Here is a 7,500-nt window from a genome sequence, read left to right on the forward strand (position 1 = left end):
CTGTTTGTTAGTTTGTTCTGTTGATGGATGTGCGTAAGGATATAATATCATTATTATTGCCATTATTATTAATATTATCATTATCATTATTGATATTATTATTATCATTATTATTATTATTATTATTATTATTATTATTTCATTATTATTATTATTATTATTATTATTATTATTATTATTATTATTATTATTCTATTAATATTATAATTATTATTATTATTATTATTATTATTATTATTATTATTATTATTATATTATTATTATCATTATTATTCTTGTTTTCTTTATCATTATCATTATTGTTGTTATTATTATCATTATCATTATCATTATTATATATATTATTAAATTACATATTACATTATTATTATCATTTAATTTTATTGTTATATTATTATTATAGTTATTATTATTATTATTTTCATTACTATTATAATTACAAATATGATCAGTATTACCTCTACTGTCTTTGTTATCCTCACTATGATCATTATATCATCATCAATATAAAATTTCGAAAAACGTTTAAAAGTAAATTTTACTAATGGCACACCTTAAACCTGCATTTTAGAGGTTAGTGAACTATGAAAAACATTTTTTTTTTTTTTTGGTTTAATAGAATACCTCAGATTACATAATTACATTACATAACCATCTTGTTTAGTCAGGTCATTAACTACCTTCGTTAATTACACTATAGTTGTCTATGTATTTCCTTACAGAGATTGGGTCATCAATACCTTATTAAGTAAAGCTTGATGCTATATTAAAGCCGAGAGGACAGATAAGAAAAGGTAGCTTATCTTTATTGTTATTGTTATTGTTGTATTGTTACTATCATCCTTATAATCATTGTTATTATTGCTGTTGTTGTTGTTATTGTTATTATTATTATTATTATTATTATTATTATTATTATTATTATTATTATTATTATTATTATCATTATTATTGTAATATCATTATCATTGTAATGTCATTTTTATTATCATTTTTATCATTTATTTTTGTTACTATTATTATTATCATCTATTTTTGTTATTATTATTATTTATTTTTATCATTATTATTATTATTGTTGTTGTTGTTGTTGTTGTTGTTATCATTAATATTTTTGTCATTATTATTATCATTATCGATAGCATTATCATAATCTTCATCGTTATTATTATCACTGTTTTTATTATTACTATTGTTATTATTATTATTATTATTATTATTATTACTTATTATTATTATATTATTATTATTATTATTATTATTATTATTATTATTATTATTATTCTCATTACTATTATTATTACAACCATCATCATCATTATTGTTATTAGTAGTAGCACTATTCTCATCATCATTATCTTTATTACTCCCATTATCATCCTTATCATCATCATTACTATCATTATCATCATTATTATCCTTATTATCATCATAATCAAAATTATCATCCTCATGACCATAATGTTAATAATAGCAATACTGTTTTTATCGCCTACACCAACATCATTACAAATATCATTAGTCTAACTCTCATCCTTTTCCGTATAATCATCTTTCTTTCTTTCATTATATTTAATCATCTTGATCATCATCGCTATGTATATCATATCCAGTATTGTATTTATCATCTTTATTATTCATTGTCCCTGTCATAATTACCATAATCTTTTAATCATTAATAATAATTATCGCCATAATCATCATCTGCTATTACAGCCGCTATCATAGACGTATCTATAATCTTTATTATTGATATTTTTTCAGTGTTATCATTGCTACGAATGATTATCGTCAATCCTAATTAATATCATTATTACATTTTAAAGAAAAATGTATTAATAAAATACAGTCTCCCGCTATATGTGAATAAGGGAACCAGGGAAAATAACGAGATATTTGATTCTTTAGCAGAAAGAAATAAAATTTTCTTATTGAAAGAGTTATTATAGGTTTTCTGATCTATCTATATATCTATTTGTTAATCTATCTGTTTTTCTATCTGTCTGTTTATCTATCTATCTATCTATTTCTCTATTTCTCTCTCTCTCTCTCTCTCTCTCTCTCTCTCTCTCTCTCTCTCTCTCTCTCTCTCTCTCTCTCTCTCTCTCTCTCTCTCTCTCTCTCTCTCTATATATATATATATATATATATATATATATATATATATATCCTCTCTCTCTCTCTCTCTCTCTCTCTCTCTCTCTCTCTCTCTCTCTCTCTCTCTCTCTCTCTCTCTCTCTCTCTCTCTCTCTCTACACATTCACACGCGTTTCTCCTTCATTTTTTTTTCAATCGAGAAGAAGGAACGAAGATGTCTGGGGTCCATCCTGCCTCCAGACTGTTTTCAGTTTTCGAGAAAGAAAAAAAGTTTTTCCCAAACTCGGAAAACTTGGAGGCTAAACTTTCGCCTCTCTAATTTCTAACTGTTGGAGACGTTTATCACTCACGAGGGGGGAAAAATACGGGTATAGGGTGGCTGTCTGTCTGTGTGTGTGTTTGTACGTCTGTTTGTCTGTGTGTGTGTGTGTTTGTCTGTGTGTGTTTGTGTGTGTGTGTGTGTATGTTTGTGTCTGTGTGTTTTTTGTTGTCTCTCTCTATCTATCTATCTATCTATCTATCTATCTATCTATCTATCTAACTATCTATCTTTATCTTTATCTATCTATCTATCTATCTCTTTGTTCTCCATAGAAGTAGATTTCCCACACTCCCTTCCACCTTCCCACACCCACACCCTCATCTCCTCCACCTACAACCCCTCTCCTACACCCTAATCCACTCTCTCTTACACCCTCCTTTCCGTCTCCCTCACCCCTTCCTCCCTTCGCCCCCTCTGCCGAACCCCCTACCCCCCTACCCCCACTCAATCATACCTCTGTCTGTCACTGCCTTTTATTCTCCACAGAAATCGTTTCCCCACACCCTCTTCCACCTTCCCACACCCACACCCTCTTCTCCTCCATCTACACCCTCTCTACTACACACCCCTATCCCTCCTCTCCTCTGCTACACCCCCACCCCCCCCCCTACCCAATCATACCTCTGTCTGCCACTGCCTTTTATTCTCTACAGACGTCGATTTCCCCCTCCCCCTTCCCCCCCCTGCTACACCCCCACCCCCATCCCCCCACCCAATCTCTGTCTGCCACTGCCTTTTATTCTCGACTACTCTGCCCAAACTGCATCTGACGCCGTTCGACCGAAGAGAAAGGCCTGCAAGAGACGGTGTTTTTGAGAACCATAGCTTATTAACTTTTTGTGTTTTGAATGGACGTGGTGGAGGTCGTAATATAGTTATTAAAGGTGCGTGTGATTTCAGTGCTATTGTTTTTGTTTTGATTTTGCTTTGTTGTTGTTTTTCTCTTTGTTTTTTTTGTTTTGTTTTTTTTGTGTTGTTGAGAGTTGTTGTTGTTGTTGTCTTTGCAGTTCTATTTCATGGTCGTTTTTTTATGATTTGAATTTTAAGTTTTTAGGTTGTGATTTTTTTTTTTTTTAAGTTCGTATCTTGTTCGTTTTTCGATGTTAAGTTTCTTCCTTTTTTGTTTATTTAGATAATGATTTATTTACATGTATATTCGTTTATAAATCTCATTATTGTCACTTACACATACACACGTGCGCACATACACACAAACACACACATACACGACCAAACAAAAATACTCACACAAACAAAGTTCATATTTGTTCATAATGAATCACAATTTAAATATTTTTTGATGTTATAAATACGATAACATGTTTTATATATAAACACAATCTATTGGTCTTTCAGAATTACTGATGTGATTACCATTACCATTACCTAATTAGGATTGAAAGCGATTGAAATTATTATAATACCTAAAAAGGATTAATGTACCTGAAGTTTGAATATATGTATGTTTATAAGTATATATTTGTATGTATGTGTGTTTGCTTGTTTTTGTCTAATTGTGTGTATGTGTGTATGTGTTAATCGGTGTGTGTGTGTGTCTGTCTGTGTCATCATTGGTGTGTGTGTGTTTGTTTGTGTTTGTTTTTGTGTGTTTGTTTGTCTGTCTTTATTGGCGTGTGTGTATTTGTTTGTGTCTTTCTGTGTACGTGCGCAGTTACATACACACCCTCCCACGCGTGCCAAAATACACACTGTTTTACAATAGACTTCAGTTGCAGAGAATCAAGTCGGCCCTACCCCTCACCCCCCACCCAACCCCCCCCCTCCTCCTCCAAGCCGCCGCTAGATCAAAGACGAACTACAAAGCCCCTTTTCGTATGCAACGCCATCTGTTGAGGAGAAGGGAAAACTTTCACCTGTTAGTTAATGAGACGCTGCCATCTACCGGAGAGCATATCTATTCCGCTTGACTTGCATGCTGTAATTGAGAACATTCACTTTCTCGATTAACAGAATGGAAAGAACTCGGGAGGGGGGGGGGAGATCTGCAGGAAAATGAGGTCGCTCTCTGAAATATCCACTGTATAATGCTACGCTTGTAAGTCGATGCCCTTTCGTCATTGTAAATACTCGGTAGAACAGTAGTACGGATGTCATAAGAATATTACATCACATGATACATATATCAACCAGCATATATTACTAGCCGATATGGACAACTGTGGGTTACACATACCATCTGGCAACGCTGGTTGGCTAATGAAAATGGCTGTCGATTGCATAATGCAAGAGAATTTTCAACCAAACTGTACTTCATTGAAGAAGCCAATTTGCAAGCACGTTCAGTAACTACATACAATAATTTATCAACATAATGCATCTTGCCATGAAGATATCGATATCTAATGGTTGTGTTGTTGGTACAGAAACGATAATATAATGAGCGGGCAGGTATTAAAAATAAAGATTACAAAATGTTAACTGTGTTTTTGTACTATTGACGTATGTGCTGGGAGTGAATCTGGTAATATTTTAATTACTTATATCATCATTTTTGTTATTGTATCAATCGTTAATTATCATGTTACTATTGTTAGCATTTACTATTCTGATTATTAATGTTGTAATTGCCATCCGCGACATTGGTATCGTCTATATTGTTTCTATTGTTTTTGTTTGTTTGTTTATATCGGTACAAGCACTATTTGTCATAATTACCGTCCTTATGAACACCATTCATTCTCATTTTTATTATTATAATTTTCATTATCATCATTATCATCACTATTTATTATCAATACTCGTTGCATAATCCACACACACACACACGCACGCACGCACGCACGCACGCACACACATACACACACGCACACACACACACACACACACACACACACACACACACACACACACACACGCACGCACGCACGCACGCACACACACACACACTCAATCGCGCGTGTGTATGTGTTTGCGACAATGATCGTCCACAAGGCAAAGTAGAAAAATCGCTCGGGATGAAAGGACCAACTTTCACTCTTCCAACCTTCCTTGCCACCCTGCCACCCTTCCAACATCCCCCCCCCCCTTTTGGCCTCCTTGACCCCCCCTTCCCTATTGCCATGCCCTCCTAGCCAACCTTCTGGAACTCTTTTCCAACCTCCCCAAGCTCCTGCATTCCCTGCCACCATCTTCAGGTCCTTCCCTCCCTGCCACCCTGCCACCATTCTCAGCTCCTTGGCCTGTCCCTCTGCCACCATTCTCAGCTCTTCCTACCCTGTTCCTCTGCCACCTCCTTGAGCCCTTAGGGTGAGTTCCCGCTGGGGGCCCTCAGCACTAGGACCTCTCATCATCCGGGACCCTCACCAACAAGGGTCATTACCGACGGCCCTCAAAACCTTGGTCCCTTAACACCACTGGCGTTTAAAACCAATGGCCCTTAACACCAACGGGCCTAAACACTAGGTGTCCAGAATACCTGTTTCCCGTAACACCAGTTTCCCTTAACGCCAACGGCCCTTAACACCAGGTGCCCACATCACCAACGGCCCTTAACACCGGGGGCCCTCAACACCAGGGGGCCCTCATCACCAAACGCAGTCGCCGAAATCTAATTTAGTAACAACCTTACGCCTCGCCACAATTGAAGGCAGCTTTGGTCGGCGGATGCGAGAGAGGGCCACGTTCTCGGGGGCCATTAGGGTGGTAAGCCCCTTAGGTGTCTGTGGAAATATGAACCTTACGGAGAATGGGTTCTTGGGACGTTATCTGGTGGTAAAGCTCTCGTGTGTTGGGGAGAGGGGATGAGGGGGGGGATGGGGGAGTGGGGAGAGGAAGGTGGATGAGGGGGGGAGACAGGGAAGTGGATTGGGGGGGGGGGTACGTGGAGGATGTGGAAGAGCAAGAAGGTGAATGGAGAGAAAGGAAGGAAGTGGATGGAGGAGAAAGAAAGGTGGGTGGAAGAGAGAGGAAGAAGGTGGATGGAGGAGAAAGAAAGGTGGATGGAAGAGAGAGGAAGGAGGTGGATGGAGGAGAGAGGAAGGAGGTGGATGGAGGAGAAAGGAAGAAGGTGGATGAAAAGAGGAACGAGAAGATGGAGGAGAGAGCAAAGAGGTGGATGGAGGAGAAGGAGGAGGGGCAGAGTAGGCGCTGCTTCTCTTTAAATTTCGTCAAGCGAGTCACGTCGAAAAAGTCTCGCTGTTAGTTATGTTAATAAAAAAAAAGAAAAAAAAAATGATAACGAAGAAGGTATATTAAATAAATGATTAAGATAGGTAGAAACAGAGAAAGGAAGAAATATATAGAGAGAGAAAAGACATAGAGAATGTGGATGATAAAAGGAGATTGAGAATTTGGATGTGATAATAATCACGATAATAATAATGATAAAGTTTGATAGAAATAACAAAGATGATAGTAGTAGCAGCAGTAGTAATAGTGATAATGATAATTATGATAATGATAATATTATTAATAGTAATAACAATAACAACAACAACAATAATGATGATAATGACAGTAATAATAATAATAATAATAACAATAGTAAATATGATCATCATCACAGTCCCAGTGATAATTATGATCATGATAATAACATTAGTAATTACATCAATATCAATAAGACTAATATTGATAGTAATGACAGTAACAGTAATAATAAAATTAGAAATATCGGCTTTTTGTCCTGGAAAGGAATATAGATAGATAGATAGATATGTATGTATGTATGTATGTATGTATGTATAGTCCTACCTTTTCTTAAAAAAAAAAAAAGAATTGAATTTGTAAGAAAAAATAAAGTACCGATGTTCTCTCTATGTTTTAGACTAATGAATGAATGGAGAATACGTATGCAAATGGCAATTTACATGGACAAACTGAAGGCATCCGCGTCCAAGCTGTTCCCAGACCAACTACGTTTATTAAATGCTTTTCTAATGACGCATTACCTATGACGCAATCATTTATATGTTCACATGTACTTAATTACTGCAGTGGGTTCAGGTTATCGATATTAGTGTTACAAATTAAGGTTTAAATGCGTTTGTTCGGACAATAGATCTAAGCACACCTTCAGACACCAAAAACAGTGCACTAATAATAAACACATCGACGTTAGT

The sequence above is a fragment of the Penaeus monodon genome, chromosome 6, assembly GCF_015228065.2.
Source record: "Penaeus monodon isolate SGIC_2016 chromosome 6, NSTDA_Pmon_1, whole genome shotgun sequence".
NCBI lineage: Eukaryota > Metazoa > Arthropoda > Malacostraca > Decapoda > Penaeidae > Penaeus > Penaeus monodon.